This window comes from Scophthalmus maximus, chromosome 11 (genome assembly GCF_022379125.1).
Source record: "Scophthalmus maximus strain ysfricsl-2021 chromosome 11, ASM2237912v1, whole genome shotgun sequence".
NCBI lineage: Eukaryota > Metazoa > Chordata > Actinopteri > Pleuronectiformes > Scophthalmidae > Scophthalmus > Scophthalmus maximus.
The window spans coordinates 23420001-23437500 of record NC_061525.1 but is presented as its reverse complement, the minus strand read 5'-3'; the positions used below and the strand labels follow the sequence as shown (position 1 = coordinate 23437500).

General features: G+C 45.0%; 1 protein-coding gene across 6 annotated transcripts in view; it reads left to right on the top strand.

The window, feature by feature from the left end:
• dscamb (Down syndrome cell adhesion molecule b) overlaps positions 1-17500 on the top strand; it is a 127616-nt gene that overhangs the window by 30585 nt on the left and 79531 nt on the right. The window lies entirely within an intron of this gene.

Here is a 17500-nt window from a genome sequence, read left to right as displayed (position 1 = left end):
TAATTCTCTGATTTCAGCTTTTTAAATGTGAAAATTTTCTGTTTTCCGTAAGATAAAAACCCTTTATTGTCATTTTATTACATTGAACAAAATGAAATTATATATATATATATATATATATATATATATATATATATATATATATATATATATATATGTGTATATACATAGAACACACACACAAACCACATTCGGCGTCGTATACCAATGTTCATCATAAAACAAGGGCAGGTATAGGTTGTGATAAATACTAGATATATTGCATAGATCTTAATAATAATAATAATAATAATAATAATATGATATTGCACAGATCAGTAAAATGAATGAACGAACAAAAATGAAATGTAATAAAATGTATTTGCTCCTCTGTGACAGTAAACTAAACATCGTCTCTGTGTTTTTTGGGAAACACGATCGAACATTTTTTAACATTTTATGGACCAAACAACTAATGGATGAATGGAGAAGAGAAAATAATAAACAGATTAAACGATAATAATAATAATCGGCCCGACAGTAAATATAGGGTTATTTATTATTTTATTTCCATTATCAATAAATCTGTGGATTATTTCCTCCAATAATCGATTGGTTGTTTGGTCCAGAAAATGTCAGAAAATGGTGGAAATAAAAAATCACGTTTAAGAAGTTGAAATCAGAGAGATTTGACTTTTCTCCCCATAAAAACTACTTGAACCAATTAATCGATTATCAAAATAGTTGAGGATTAATTTGGTTATCGATTATTAATTGATTAAATGTTGCCTCTTTCATGAAATCCATTCAGGAAATAGTGTAAACAAATCAAGACTACATTCAGTTCAACTATATCCTGTTTCAGTGTGTTACAGAATCAAGACGACGTCTATTTATAATAATATTTGCATCACAGAAGAAGAGTTTTGTGTTTTGCAGTCGCTCCGTCGGTGGAACCGGCTCCTCCCTGCCGAGGGCTTATGTGGATTACTGTTGGAAAACTGGACTGGACCCGGGCCAGAACTCGCCTTGGCGTCGGGCCAACGCACAGATTAGCAATAAGCATAGTGCGAGCTAATTACAGCCGGAACAAGCAATTAGTTTTCTGTTTATAGACTCTCCTGGATGTGGGCTGTTGGGGCGGCGGCGGCGGCGTGTTGGTGACAGGTGGCCCATATGTCTCCGCCCGGCTGAAGCGCTGTTGGAAGGAAAAAACGGAGCTCAGTCCCATCCCATAATACAACGGTGTCTGATCCCATCTTAAAAGTGACCGATTAGAGTTAAAAAGGCACTTAATAAAATCTCCGTCCTATCAGGGATTAGTACCGTTCGTGGTCTTATTCCTGCGCGCAGCGAGGCAAATCTGCAAAAATACGGTAAATCACGTTAAATCACGTTGAGCCTCTTAGAACTTTCACACAGAGCGGCGGCGGCGTTGCCGGCGGCTCCACGCCGGGCGACTGTAACACTGATCAGACATGCTCGTGGGTTTACAGGCACCTGCTGCACCAGACGCAGGCAGGGGAGGAGATCTACTTGAGTGGTTTAATCTCAGAAACACTTTATAGATCTGTGTTATTAATCTGTCTCAGAGCCTTAAAGTCCTCGTCCACTCAGAAAGGTGTTGTTCTTCTGTCTCTGTCCTCTAACATGTCGGACATCGACTATAGGGACTTCTATCTGGTGTTTTCACATTCCTCTCCTGGAGGAGGAGATTTCTGTTTCACTTCTCTGCAATTTGAAATTCAAACGAATCCTGTTCAAGTTAGATTTGGTACGTCACAAATACAGAAAAGAACCAAATCGCTGTCGATATGCAAATGTGAGGTAAAGAAACCGAAAACTTTCAGTTCAGCAGAGGCAGCGAATCATGAGAGGTGTCAGCAGACAGTTAGCGTTAGCATTAGCATCCACGAGAGGACGGCAGGTGTGTCAGCAGACAGTTAGCGTTAGCAGTTAGCATCCAAGAGAGGACGATAGGTGTGACCGCAGACAGTTAGCGTTAGCAGTTTTAATCCACGAGACGACGGCAGGTGTGTCAGCAGACACTTAGCGTTAGCAGTTAGCATCCAAAAGAGGACGACAGGTGTGTCAGCAGACAGTTAGCGTTAGTAGTTAGCACCCCCGAGAGGATGGCAGGTGTGTCAGCAGACACTTAGCGTTAGCAGTTAGCATCCCCGAGAGGACGGCAGGTGTGTCAGCAGACAGTTAGCGTTAGCAGTTAGCATCCACGAGAGGACGGCAGGTGTGAAAGCAGACAGTTAGCGTTAGCAGTTAGCATCCACGAGAGGACGGCAGGTGTGTCATCAGATAGTTAGCTTTAGCAGTTACCATCCCCGAGAGGATGGCAGGTGTGTCAGCAGACACTTAGCGTTAGCCGTTAGCATCCCCGAGAGGACGGCAGGTGTGTCAGCAGACACTTAGCGTTAGCAGTTAGCATCCCCGAGAGGACGGCAGGTGTGTCAGCAGACAGTTAGAGTTAGCAGTTAGCATCCACGAGAGGACGGCAGGTGGGTCAGCAGACACTTAGCGTTAGCAGTTAGCATCCACGAGAGGACGGTAGGTGGGTCAGCAGACACTTAGCGTTAGCAGTTAGCATCCACGAGAGGACAGCAGGTGTGTCAGCAGACAGTTAGCGTTAGCATTAGCAGTTGATAAATATTCATAGTCTCAGAATTCCTCAATGAGGGAGAGAGAGTGGATGGTTTGCAGACACATTTAACTTATTTCGGGGGGTAAACAAGTTAACAAGTTAAACTAAATATTAGACATAGCAGATTATTTTTATATACTTTAAAACATGACTGGAGGAGTTCTTTAAATACAGAAGGAGACCCAGAGATTGGATGTTTGCCTTTTATACAAAATATCTAGACGTTTATCTCGAAGACAATAGATCCAATAGCAACTTTCGGACACAACCGCCGTCGTCAACGGTTAAAGCAACGCAGGATTGACTAACTATTTCAAATCCAGTACTGAAAACCACAGGACCGGCTGAGGTGGTTGAGATAATTATGACATTATTAAGTGTGTATGTCTTCTACTTTCACATATAACTGAGTTGTAAAAAAAAAAGAACAGAGTAAAATTACAGCTTCATATCACTGTCAGTCGTCTCCAGACGGAATCCTCTCTTCACAGCAAGGTGACCCTCCATCTTTGTCTTGATGTACGAGGCATCGGGCATCATTATTTCTCTTCAAGGCTCGTTTTCTCTCCTCCTGCCTCTTCTTTGACGAACACACACACACACACACACACACACACTTGAGAGCCTGTCTTTGACCTCACCTTGCCATTGTGCAGCCAAACAACTATAAGATCCGCGGCTCCCTGCAGGCTGCTGCTAAAGACACAGGGGCTCCTCGTCCTAACGATCACAACTGTACGTGTGTCTTTATTATATTTCATCTGTTTATGATCCCACATTATCTCATGCCTGTCCAAGGTTGATCCCTGAGTGTTGCGTGAAGACGTCGCGGAGGGTTGTGACGATGGCGAGGCCCCGTCGAGCGTCACGAGGAAACGTTTTTCATGACGGACGCAGCCTGCAATCTGCACATGAGCGCGGGAGTCGGAGCGATCCAATCAGAGGCGGGGGCGCCCATCCATCGCTGCCCACGCGCTTATCACCTGCGTGCAGCTGCCGCCGCCCCTCCGAGGGAGGAGGACGGAGAGAGATAGGAAAAGAAAGAAGCAGGAATGAGACAGAGGGTGATTTGTATTTTGGTGTCGCATCTTCTCTCTCGTGCGGTTTCAGTTGAGGTTTGTGCGTCGTGTGTTACTCTGGTTGGCAGTAGATCCACGTTTGTCATTCGAGGCTGAATGAAAAGAAAAGACGAAGAAGAAAAAAAGGGAAATCATGGTCTTTTGTTCTGATTCGTGATGCATCGGCACGGCAACGGTTAAACTGAGGCTGAGGATGGAAATGTGCTCCGTGGCCCTGGTGAAATGAGACGGGAGAGCGAGGCAGCGGAGGAGAAGAGGGAGAGAGAGAGAGAGAGAGAGAGATAAGCTCAATCTGAATTGATTTCCTGTTACTTTTCTGCTGTACTTGAGTTTCCATGGCAACGTGGTCAGGTTCCCTCGGCCTCCTAGGGCAAGTGTAATTGTTGTCTGGTTCTCCGAGCCAAACTCTCCGTTTGTCTTCCCTCCTCTTCCTCTTCCTCTTCCTCTTCCTCTTGTCCTGTTTCCTCTTATCAGTTGAAATTGTCGTGTAGATGAGATTATTATTATTATTTCGCTGTTTCATCCACCAGACAGACGCACACGTGTGTGTGTGAGCCTCGCATATTGTTTGCAAACATAAAGTTTATGTTTAACGAAGTGGCTGAAAGAAGCATGGCCTGATTCCAGTAGGCAGTTTGTTTTTGTTTTTGTTTTCCCGTAATTAAAGATTGCTTAAAGGCTCAGATGAATCATATCCACAACCAATAAATTAATTTGTTTGGTGACATTTTCAAATGTTGTTTCATCCAAACCCAGAAACGCTCCCGAGCTCCAGGCGGATTGTAACAGATCTGCTGAATCACACGAAACTGCCCAACTGTCGCACAGTCGCGTGCAGGCGGAGAATCTAAAGGAGCAGATGTGTCACGTGATGAGGAAGAAGGTTGATAAGTACAATGTTGTCGGGCACATGATCAATTCAGGAGTCATCAGATTGAGGATAATCATCAAGGTAGAAATCTGCTTTAGTGCAAATAAACAACTTTTGCAGGGATTTGATCGTGAGCACAAAGTGTGTGTGTGTGTGTGTGTGTGTGTGTGTGTGTGTGTGTGTTTGGAGGAACAGATTTTTAGATGAGGCATCATGGCTGATTAACAGAAAAGAAGAAGAATGTTAGCATAATCGTGAATGGAGTTTGCTGCACATACAAAGATGTTTTTAAAAAACAAAAACAAATCTGAATTCGATATTTCCAACTCTCCATCTGACTCCAGAGTAAGGACTCAGAGGACTGATTAGTATCTGAGAAAAAAAGGTTTGACATGAAAACATATGGAGATAAACTTATTGAAATCAAATTGAATCCATTTGACATGTTAAAATAATTCTTCACTTGAAAACCTAATAGGGCCGAACGGTTATGAAATGGTTCTACTGTCAGGTACAGTAGCTGCCTTTTAAAATGTAAATGTATTCCGTGCTGTATCTGCGGTAGACCTTGGACCCGTCCCGATCCGCTCTGTTTTCCTTTGCTCCAGATCAGTGTTCATTAATACACGTTTCCCTCCGGGGAGACGACGGCGGCGGCGGCGGCGGCGGCGAGGCCACGTAGAGAATCAGACAAAAAGGCAACATCTCCTGCTTGATGTGGAAAAACCATATAAGGGAAAGAAACCTTCAGAATAATTACAGTAAAGGACAGGAAGTAAGTCAAGAGCGTCGGCCAGGGCCGGCCCCATGGCCACCAGGACTGAGAGGCTGCTTAGGGCCCCATGGCCACCAGGAGAGATGTGAATCAACTAGGGCTGCAACTAACGATGATTTTCATAATCGATTCATTTGTTGATTATTTTGTTAATTAATCGAATAGTGGTTTCCCAAACCACCATGATGATGTTTGTCCACACACCAAAGATATTCAGTTCACTGTCACAGAGGAGCAAAGAAACGAGAACATATTCACATTTAAGAATCTGAAATCAGAGAATTATGACATTTATTTTCATAAAAACTACTTGAACCGATTAAACGATGATCAAAATATTTGGCGATTAATTTAGTATTCGATTGCTAATGAATTAATCTGTTGCAGCAAGTTTTGGCAACTGAAAAATGTTCAACTGAAAAATAAAACACAAACATTAAAACATTTTAATCTCACAATCATATTTAATCAGATTTAATTTTGATATTTTTCTGCATTACGATGAGGTTTGTCCAATTTCAATCTTTACTTTTTTTTGATGTCTGTCTTTTTTTCTCCAACGCTGTCAGGACTTTTACAATGTCACTGGTTTTCAGTTTCAATCTCTGTCACTGTTTTGGCGAGGAGAGGCGGGGCTTGAGGGGCGGGGCTTGAGGGGCGGGACCAGGAGGGCGCGATTAACGGATAATTACCAGCATCGTGCGGGAAGTCCTGGTACGCAAGATAAAGTGACGGTGCGCCAAAGAGTCAAACGTAGAAATGCGTGCCGGCCCATTTCGAGCACTGGCTGGACATCAAATCAAATTCTTCGGCTCACGCGTTTCCGCCGTGGCGCCGTCGCTTTTGACGGAGTCAGCCAGAAAGTACGAGGCTCCCTCGCGGAAGCGCTGTGGTGTGGTTTTATAATCAGTCTTTTCGTCCAATGACGTTCTCGCGTGCTAATTGGTTTGTCGGGTGGTGGGAGCCCCACCCCCCCACTGGGAGCCCCCCTTGTCCTAATCGTGCGCCTCCATTGCAAAAAAACCCAGTTCAGACGAAGTTCAGCCGCCCTCTTGTCTCAGCAGCGGCCATTTTGCACCAAATTGTGCAGACGTGGTGCGACGTGGTCTCCACCTTCAGATGAACGACACAGCCTGGACGTACAGTACAGTACAGTACAGTACAGTACAGTACAGTACGTGTGAGACCTGCTGGTTTTTGATTACTCTCCTCTTTTCCTTTTCCATCTTCCCCGTTTGAAACGCACTGTTAAAATAAGTGAGGGAGAAAAAAATCTGACAGCTGTGTGTGTGTGTGTGTGTGTGTGTGTGTGTGTGTGTGTGTGTGCGTGCCTGGCGGACAGATCGGCGCCGCACACAACCAGCGGAGTTTCCTCTGAAGTACGGGGGAGAAAATCTATTTGCTCGTAGAAGCTGCTCGCATAATCCTTTAGTTACACTTGCCAGCTGTGAGCGGAGATACAGCCGCTGAGGGATTTGGCGTGAATATCATCGGGGAGGACAAAGACGTGAAACTGATAAGTGTTTGTGTGCACCGGGCTCCTTTTGCATAATCCAGGATAACCCCGTAATCTGAGTTCTATAAAAAAAGATGGTGTGGAGTAGATGAGGTGAGGAGCCGTTAATGAGAACATATTAGTGTTCAGAAAAGATTTGGTTCCTCCAAAAAATAACTGGAGCATTTGACTGGAGCTACTCTGACTTCAGAGATCACGCTCGGTTTGTTCTTTTACCATCAAATTTGGAATCTGAGATATTCTGCGGAACGAATGACGGCACATTGAATTTCTGAGAAAATCATCATCTGTCTTCTCATGGTCGTCGTTTCCATATGTGCAGTACAGTCGGGCCTTGTTTTGGTCGACACCCATATGCTCTGAGCTGCACATCCCCCCCCCCCACACACACACTCACACATCTTTCACTCGACAGCTTCTCAATACGTCTGCGTCCTCTTCTCTCTCTCCACCTCATCACTGTCTGTTTGCTCGGCCTCCTCCTGCGTTTCATAATTCTCTCGATGTGGAATCAGACGCCAACAGACAGCTGCTGAAAGCTGACATACCAGGATGTAATATATGAAATGTATATCCACAGTCCAAAATGTTTGTAGTTTGTGTGCAAAATTTTAATTGTAATTTGGACACTTTGACCTAAATTGGAAGAATCCTGAGGCACAAATATTATTTTTTTGAAGGATTACAAATGTATTATGTCTTATTTATTTCTATATTTACGTATATATATATATATATATATATATATATATATATATATATATTTTTTTACAGGTTAAGTATTTTTTCTTACAACAGCTAGACTTTGTCGTTTTTTGCGAATGGTAGTTAATCATTTTGTTGGGGACGATTTTCAGCAGTGGAATAATATAAGTGCGCTCATGTAATGAAGAATGTTCTTTTGTTTTTTGAGGAGAGGAATGAGAAACATCCGGCTACACTTAGTAGAAGTGACTCGTTGTTTCGTGGTTTCCCTGGATTTCTTGTTAATCCCAGACGATTCTCTCAGTGTAGATTCAGTCGTGTCTTTGTTCTGTAACTATGACGAAAGTGTCTCTCTGAATATGAGAGAGTCCAAATCAAAAAGATCCTCAAGGTTTCTGGAGGAGATGGTTTTAGTTTTCTTCCCTTTTTGCAACATGGCTGCCGCGGGTCGTCTGTGGCCCGATGTGTCTGCAGCGTGCAGATGCATAAATAGCATTAACATTTCATTGTCTGGGGGGAAACAATAGCGATGCACAAAGAAAAAAGACGGGGGGGCTGGGGGGGGTCTCCACATCCAGCAGGGCTTTAAATATTGATGCGGTCCTGAGGTAAATGGCTCCGAAACCCTGAGTGAGGGGGTGAAAACGGGAGCCGCAAAAAAGGCCAAAGAGGGGAAGGAAATCTCTGGTAGCGCCGGAGCTCCGAGGGGCTCGGCCGCATAATCGATGGAGTGAAGAGTGTGTTGTGATCTGTGGCGTCCGAGTCTCCCATCCTATTTTTACAGGGTGTGTTGCTATGCCGCTGCTCTCTCCTGCGCTCCGAGGAGGACGGAGGACGAGACGGAGCCTCCACTCGGGGTGTCGCCTCACACCTCCGGAGTGGACGGCTGGGTTGGAACGAGGGGGAGCCGCCTATAGGCCACGCTTTCCTTTGATTATTCATGATTTTTTGATCCATTATACACTCAGAGAGGGAAACGTGTTGACACCTGCAGGGAGAGACTCGGTGCTTTATTCATTTCTTTTTTCGAGGCGGAGGTGAGAATGCAGCGAGGACAGGAAACAAGACGAGGTGCACATGAGGAGTGTCTCTTAACTATTCATCAACTCTTTCATTATTTATGATCTAATCATTTTCCTTCCAAAATTCCAAACTCAAGCACTTAACTGGCAGAGATTAGAGAACCCCTCCACTCAAGTTCTTAAGTATATCATTTTTTTTAAAACCCTCTGAAATGTGTCTGAAACAGTCCACTCTCTCTCCCTCCTTGTGGAATTCTGAGACTACGAATATTCATGATATGCAAATAACACAGGCCCCGCCCACCACAGCTGCTCACGCTAGGTTGACCGGTGGAAGAATGTGATCAACAAGATGGTTAGAGACAACATCACAAACTGCTAATGCTAATGCTAACTGCTGACACGCCTGCAGTCCTCTCGTGGATGCTAACTGACAATGCTAACGCTAACTGTCTGCTGACACCTGTCGTCCTCTCGTGGATGCTAACTGCCAATGCTAATGCTAACTGTCTGCTGACACCTGTCGTCCTCTCATGATGCTAACTGCCTCAGCTGCACTGGAAGTTTACAGTTTCTTTGACTCACATTTGCTTATTCGACAACGATTGGTTTTCTGTATTTGTGATGTACCAAATGTAGCTTGAACAGGATTCGTTTGAATTTTAAATTGCAGAGAATTGAAACAGAAATCTCCTCCTCCAGGAGAGGAATGTGAAAACACCAGATGCAAGTCGACTATAGTTTATGTCAGACATGTTAGAGGACAGAGACAGAAGAAAAACATTCTTTTCAGTGGAGGGGACTTTAATAAAAGTACAACGGAATCACCCTTTTTTGAGCTTTAGAGAATTAATTTGTTCCAAACACTTAATAACCGGAGCATCAGTGTACTGTACAGACTCAGAGATTATCAATCCCCCAAAACAAGTCAATCAGATTTGTCCCCGGGGGCCGTTGCGTTATGTCGTCTTGTCCAGATGTTGTCCATTACATGTCAGATTAGGACAGAGCGGTGTTGGATTAGCCAATCCAGAGGGCCCAGAATCTTCTCAGATTAGATTATAGCATGCGGACATCTGGGTCGCTGCTCGAGCAGAAACAACATTAAGTCGGTTGTTGCGGCAGCGAGACAGTACACAGACTGTAATCAGCAGACGGGCGGATGACGGCATTAAGGAGGACGGAGGGGAGAGAAATCCTTTTTTTTTTTTTTACAACTTCCCAATTACAGCGCCGCGGCGACAGACTGCACAACAAAAGCGGCGGCGGCGCCACTTCTGTAGCGAAGTCAAAATTACAAGCAAACTATAAGAAGTGGGTGTGTGTCAACTGATTATACAAAGCCCAGAAACTTTAGGCTCCAGTGTGTGTGTGTGTGTGTGTGTGTGTGCAGACAGCCCTGTCTGATGATAATAATAATAATAATAATGGTTATTTCCTCCTCTCTCTCTCTGCTCAGCGTCGGTGCCTCCTGGCAGAGAGATGTGCACAGATTACACCTTCTAATCGGTGCCGGCGTGTAGTTCAATGTGGTTCAGTGCTTTTTTTTAATGTAGTGATGATTTGTGATAATGAAGATAATGACGTTAGATTGGTATGTTTGTAGCATGTGAGTGGATTGTGCCTGTAAAGTACATGTGATCAGGAGAGGCTCATCGCAAAGTCATCAGAACAGTCATTATTTTCGGACTAAATTGCACTTAAAAGATGGTTGATGAACCACATCTATATATTTTTTAGAATTTGTATCAAATACGTTTGACTCCGAGTTCATTTCTTAAACGAACCTCACCGTCACCCGGACCTTCACACGCTCATCAAATCGAATAAAAGGCCCTGCGATGCTCTGAGGCGAAAAATTATTGGCGACGTACCTCCTGTCACCAGTAGAGGCGCCGTTTTAAGCGGTCGACTTGCTCATTAAAATAAACCGGACGAGTCTTAAAACATCATTACGTCATCATTAGTCGAAGGGCACCGGAACAATGGATATCTGTGTCCAGGCTGAAGGTGTCGCACATGGCAGTTCTGATATTTGTTCATTTGATAAAGACCTTTTTCCACGGCAGCCATTTTGATTTGAAATATGTAAACACAGCTGTCGCTAATCACACGAATTAAAGATCTGTACCTTATTGGTTACTAGTTACAGTTTTTTGTGATTTGAAATTCAAATTTTTACATTTGAGAATAGTCCAAGTTCTTAAATGTCCTGTGCTTATTGAAGGGAAATCAAAGAATAAGTCTGAAGAGGCAGGTTTGACATTTTTGCGCTACAGACACGGCCTGTACACAAAGATGGAGGTTTGATTCCCAGGCGTACAGTAGAGTAGTCATGAGTACGACACTGCATATGAGTGAATCAAGCTGAACAAATACCTGACGCGGCTCCAACGTGACGAATGATGAAGTTGTTAGCATGCGACAGTATCGGAGGTGACGGTGAGCTCTGGCATCTGGATGATGATGATGAGGATGATGATGATGATGATGATGATGATGATGAAGGTGGTGATGATGATGAGGATGATGGTGATGATGGTGATGGTGATGATGATGATGATGATGATGATGATGGTGATCATGATGAGGATGATGGTGATGATGATGATGATGATGGTGGTGATGATGAGGATGATGATGATGATGAGGATGAGGATGATGATGATGATGAAGGTGGTGATGATGATGAGGATGATGGTGATGATGATGATGATGATGATGGTGGTGATGATGAGGAGGATGATGATGATGATGATGATGATGATGATGATGATGATGATGATGGTGATGATGATGAGGATGATGATGATGTAATGGTGATGATGATGATGATGATGATGAAGGTGGTGGTGGTGGTGATGATGATGATGATGATGATGATGAAGGTGGTGGTGGTGGTGGTGGTGATGCTGCTGATGATGATGATGATGATGGTGATGATGATGAGGATGATGATGATGATGTGATGGTGATGATGATGATGATGATGAAGGTGGTGGTGGTGGTGGTGATGATGATGATGATGATGATGATGGTGATGATGATGAGGATGATGATGATGATGTGATGGTGATGATGATGATGATGATGAAGGTGGTGGTGGTGGTGATGATGATGATGATGATGATGATGATGAAGGTGGTGGTGGTGGTGGTGATGCTGATGATGATGATGATGATGATGATGATGATGAAGGTGGTGGTGGTGGTGGTTCGGAGGCAGATTTATCTCTGTGGCTTTTCCCGTCTCCGCCTGCTGATCTGAAGAGAAGCAAAAGAAAACGATCTCGGAACTAAATGTGATGTGTCATTTCTTTTGCTGCACACGTGCACACTGTGTGTGTGTGTGTGTGTGTGTGTCATTTGTGCGTATATATAGATATATATATATATATCTATATACATCGCCTCGTGAGAGTGTATCTCTATGCGAGTGTGTGATTCTAGTTGCATTTGTCACTCTTTTCTTTCTTCCTCCTGAGGTGTGCGTGTGTGTGTGTCATGTGTGATTAAAGTTAACCCCTGTGAGGCAGCTGGTGCAACCCTTCCTCTGGTTCCCCCATCCCCCCTCTTCTGTCTCCCCTCCTCCTCCTCCTCCTCCCCTCTGTCACTCCAGCCCCATGTTCTCCTTCCTCCCAGCTCTGTGACAACCCCCCCCCCACCCCCCCTTCCTTTTTTTCTTCCCGGGGCTCCCGCGGGTGCGTGGCGTTTCCTTGGAAACGGTGTCAGAGTTGACTGGGCGGGTGCAGATAGATGGCTGCCCTTTCATCGGACGACACCAACCGGCCCGTTTAAAAAAAAACAAAAAAACAACCAGACTAGAACCTGTACGCACGCACACACACACACACACACACACACACACACACACACACACACACACACTGTGTGGCACACCCCTCTGTTCTCGCCCCCGAATGGACCGTTCCACCTGACACGCGTGGATATTAGCTCGACCCAGGCTCAGGGTGTGTGTGTGTCTGTGTGTGTGTGTGTGTGTGTGTGTCTGTGTGTGTCTGTGTGTGTGTGTGTGTGTGTCTGTGTGTGTGTGTGTGTGTGTCTGTGTGTGTGTGTGTGTGTGTGCTTTTTTTCTTTCTCCTGTGAGCATATTGAATGTCAGTGCTTATTGCAGCCTGTGTGCAGAGTGTGTACACCAGGTGTGTGTGTGTGTGTGTGTGTGTGTGTTTGAATGATGTGCAGTGTCTCTCATTGCACTGGACAGATTTGGGCAGAAATGTGTTTCCCTCCTCTGTGTCCCTGGGAGAGAAACAAAATGGAGACTGGTCTTTTCTCTGCTTCGCCCCCCGCCCCCCCCTTCTCTTCTCAAAATGATGTCTCAGAGAAAGAAAGACGGCTCCGTCCGCAGCTTCTGTAGCCTCGGTGAGACCGGATGTGATGAGCTGTGATTTCTTTTCTTTTTTTGAAGCACAACTGTTGTGCGACTACAGTAATTGGCTGTTGAATTATTTAAAATGGAACCAGCTGCACCGGGTTGCGGAGGCCACACATCGGCAGGGAGCCGCGGCAACAAACCGAACCTTCATTTAAAAATGTAAACACATCGTTTGTTTGTTGGATATCATTTCTGTTTAATTGCTGGCGATATTAAAGCAATCAACAGCACAGAAGATATTGGAGAAATACATATTGCATGAGATTTTACTTGAGTGTGATTATGTAACGCGTGTGTTCACGTGAACATGTAGTCTACGTGCTTCATAGTTTTTGGAAACTGAATTAGAACTTTTGTTACAGACCAGATCACAATAGTTGCATCATTAGTGGGAAACGAACTTGTGTCAACTTCAGAAGCTTTTAGAAACTGAGAAACCGTCACGAGGATGACGCCTGTCACATTTGCTGCGAAGGCTTGTCAGTAAAAAATTAAAACTTTTTTTAAAAAATAGAACAAAAGTTTCCTCATGTTCTGTTTGTCGTCCCACCAGCATGAGGTCAGAGAGAAGGTGTTGTGTTGTCTGCTGTTTCCTATTGGCCACAGCCTGACTCACACTTTTATCCAATGTCACGGCCATTTTGCTTTTTTTTTCCATATAACATATGACACATAAACACATAAGACGTTTCAAATTGCTGTACTATCTATTCTTCAGAGGAGCTCAGCTGACGGTCAGAGACAGAGCTGGTCGTCACGGGACACTGACACTGAGTCTCTCTTTCTCAATACATAATTACAATAATTAACTATTTTTGTTTTGGCCACGTCGATCATATCTGGCCATAACGTGACTCCGTGTTTGAAGACCCAGAACAGCAGCTTCGACCAGGTCGTCCGCACACTTAAACAATCTGAATTTTGTATTTCTATTTGATTATTAACTGTTTTAAATCTATTTCTATTTATTAGTTATATCGCCTTGTGAAATACGTTTCTGACAAAAATCTGCCCGTTGATATTTTGACTCGTTGTTTCATGTTGTGTCTTTATTGAAATATACGGATGTTTTTTGGTTGTTTTTTTTGCCAGATGCTGTTATCGGCTGGTGAATAAAAACATCTGCGCATGGTCTGCGTTAACATATGTGCGGTTAATAATCTCACCGTGACTGTAGCAACGTTGCTAATCACAAGAGACGTTCCTTATTTTATGAGGAGATTTGACAGTGAACAATAAAACAATAGTTAACAGATCCTATCAGATCCTATATTTATCCATACACACAGTAATGTTGAGTCGCATAAATATCACTGCAACACACACACGCGCGCAGTATGATGTATTTAGAGTAATTACCTCAGGCCTGATCCAGACTGAGTTTAGCAGCATGTGATAATCCACGCAGGGCGGCATATGGGAGGAGGGGAATTAGAAATAAAGAAATTAAAGTGTCCTGGTGACTGCTGTCTGCAGGTCCGCAGGAGGGAACATTAGGGCCAAGGAGGGTGTGTGTGTGTGTGTGTGTGTGTGTGTGTGTAAGAGTAACTTTGCTGGGAGATATTTTTTCTGTGCACGTGGACGGAGGACGGAGGAGGAAGCGTTTGAGGACGTCAGACAGACGGTGTCGTCAGTGACATCACTGGAAACAGAGCGTCTGGGCCTTATGCCGTGAAGAAGAGGGTCACCGCGGCAGTGTGGCCAGAGGAGCCCTCCGCTGCGCGGTGATGATGACAGGATGAGAAGAAAGAAAAGAAAAATCCGAAGCATGTTGTCACAATCACACACGCGGAGACTTTGTCAATCGATTGAACTTCCTACAGAGTCTGCGACAATCTCTCATTCAACTTCACCTCGTGTGTGTGTGTGTGTGTGTTATTTTTCTTCTGGCACCGGCGTATCTTTTCCTGGTTGATTTGCATCAATAAACCTCAGTAAACAAGCCACTGTGATGCTTAATTGGGCGGTAATGAGCTGTCGCATTATGCAGAGTGCCGAGGTTCAAGCTTATTAGTTGCTTGGTTGCCCATAACATTTTCACCGTCTTCCCTCCGCTGCTTTAGTGTTTTGCGCGATTGTCAATGCAATCTGCCTGTTCACCCCCCCCCCCCCCCCCCCCCCCCCCCCCCACCACCCTCCCTCCGCTTCATCCCTATTCTCCTCAGCCATTTCTCTCAATCCACACACACACACACACACACCTTCTAAAAATAGCCACCTATTATTCAGGCGGGCCGGGGCCATGTACAGTCAAGCAGCAATCAGCATGGTGGCCGTGCACATCAAGATTCACAATAGCTGCAATTCTGCAAAGGCGAGCTAATATAATTCTTCTCTACATTACTCGGGGGGGGGGGGGGGGGGGGGGGGTGGGGGGGGGGGGGGTTATATCGCAGGCTAATCTGAATTCAAGGACCCCCCTCTATTTTCTGTTAACAGTTTAATACAATTCCCTGACGTCTGAAAAAGTCTTTGTTTAGCAGAAAAAAGTCCTGGCTATCGTCTCTTTTTAGTGTTTCCTTCAGAAATGGCAGTTTGCATGCAGAGAAGGAACTGAAAGAAAACTCTGCGACATGTTTAAGATCCAACTAACCGCCGGGGGAATTACCGTATACGTGGTGAGGATTAGCTCGTTGATTAATCCTTATGACCGACGGGTCTCCTTGGAAAGTGACACATCACATCACCTCGTCCGGGCCACAGCGAGATGATGACCCGATGGTAAACGGACTTTCATATGGTACATGAAGGCGATCAGCTGCCCTGAGAGAGGCCGAGCTGATGAAGACTAACTCAGGGAGGCCAGTTTGAAAAACCAGTCAAACAAGTCGTCCAACTCATACGACCAACCAAACTGAGCGTTTAAAAAAAAAGAAAAGAAAAGCGCCTCCACTGGTGACGCCACAAACACTTCTTGGTTGTTGAGCTTGTAAAGGTCGAGGGTGATGGTCACGGTGACGTGGCAGAGGCAAACTTGACGGACCTACCGGGTCCATCGCTGACCTCTAGTGGCCGCGTGCATAACGACCGCTAGAGGCCTGCGCGCTTTAAAACGACCACATACGTTGTAACACGCTGTCATTTTAACAAGTCTTTTTTTTTGCGAACAAGTGGCCTCATTGAAAATAATAATGGGCCTGTGGTTGACAGGCAGAGCTAAAGTGTGAACGCTCCCGTAGTGCTGCAGAAAAGACATACATCCTCTTTCAGGGAAGGGCTTGTATATGTGAGAACGCAGATGTTTGCAAATGTTGCTGCGGACATTTTCCTGCCACCCCGCCACCCCTCGCCAGGAAATGTCGCTGACGTGAAAACACGTCTGACTCGGACAATCTCGGAAAATTTCAGGGCCCAATTTTCTGGACATTTCCCCCCGAAATTCACGTCTGAAAACATCTTTAATCGTTGCGCCCGGTAAAGCTACAAGCAACTTGGTCCCAATGTTTAAATGTTTAAACAGCCTCACAGATTTGAAAGGCTGCAGGTGAAATTATGTACATGTGCAAGCAACATTTACATGCACAGGCAACAACAACTCCCTGACGGTATACTTAAATTCCTAATTAAGCAATTTTTCATTATTGCTCCACTGAGGATTCATGTTAAAACACAACTGGACTAATTCCTTAATCGTACAGATACTTAAAAAAAGAAAAAAGGCAAACAACCGGGATGAAGACTCGTCTGCAGCCTGGGCCCCGTCCCGCGGCCTCATGGGGCCTGCAATTAGCAGCGCGCGGGGAGGGGGAGGGTGTTTGTGTGTCGGGGGGGGCGGCGGTGGAAGGTGGAACTGTGTGAAACCTCTTCATCTTGCAATCCGAACGCAGTTAGGGAGGGAAAACGTTGCCCCGAGGCGACTGTTGACATTGCGATTCGGAGCCGCTCAGCGCCGAGCCTCCCGCTCACTATCGTCATAATGTATTTATGTAACTCTGCTAAATGGCGGAGACCTGCTCCACATTCATCTACATGAAGCAGCGCTACATTGCCTGGAGGCGGAAATGGAATACACACACGCACGCACACACACACACACACACACACACACACACACACACACAGAGAGAAAGATGAGCTCGTTAAACAAAGCCCTCCCATCGCTGCACCCCGACCTCTCCGCACGGTTGTTTCCTCTGCTCACTTGTCACTCGTGATTGCCAAAGAAGCGAGGCACCATATGCCATTCTGTTTGTAAGTGCGACCACCCCCTGTGTCGTTTTAAATACACACATCACATTCACAGGGGCCCTGACACACACACACACACACACACACACACACACACACACACACTACAAACACAATTTCCCCGTCGCAGTCAAAGACGACGACGTCGACGACAAAGTGCAATTCCCCGCAGCAGCAAACGACTCTCACATGATGAAAGTGAACGTTTTTCTGCCTCAGATTTTTTGATGTGCGGCGCGGATGTGATCAGAGGCCTCGCGTCGCCACGCGTCGCTCGCTCTCTCTTTCCCTGGCGTGACGCAGTCTGTTTCTGTCAC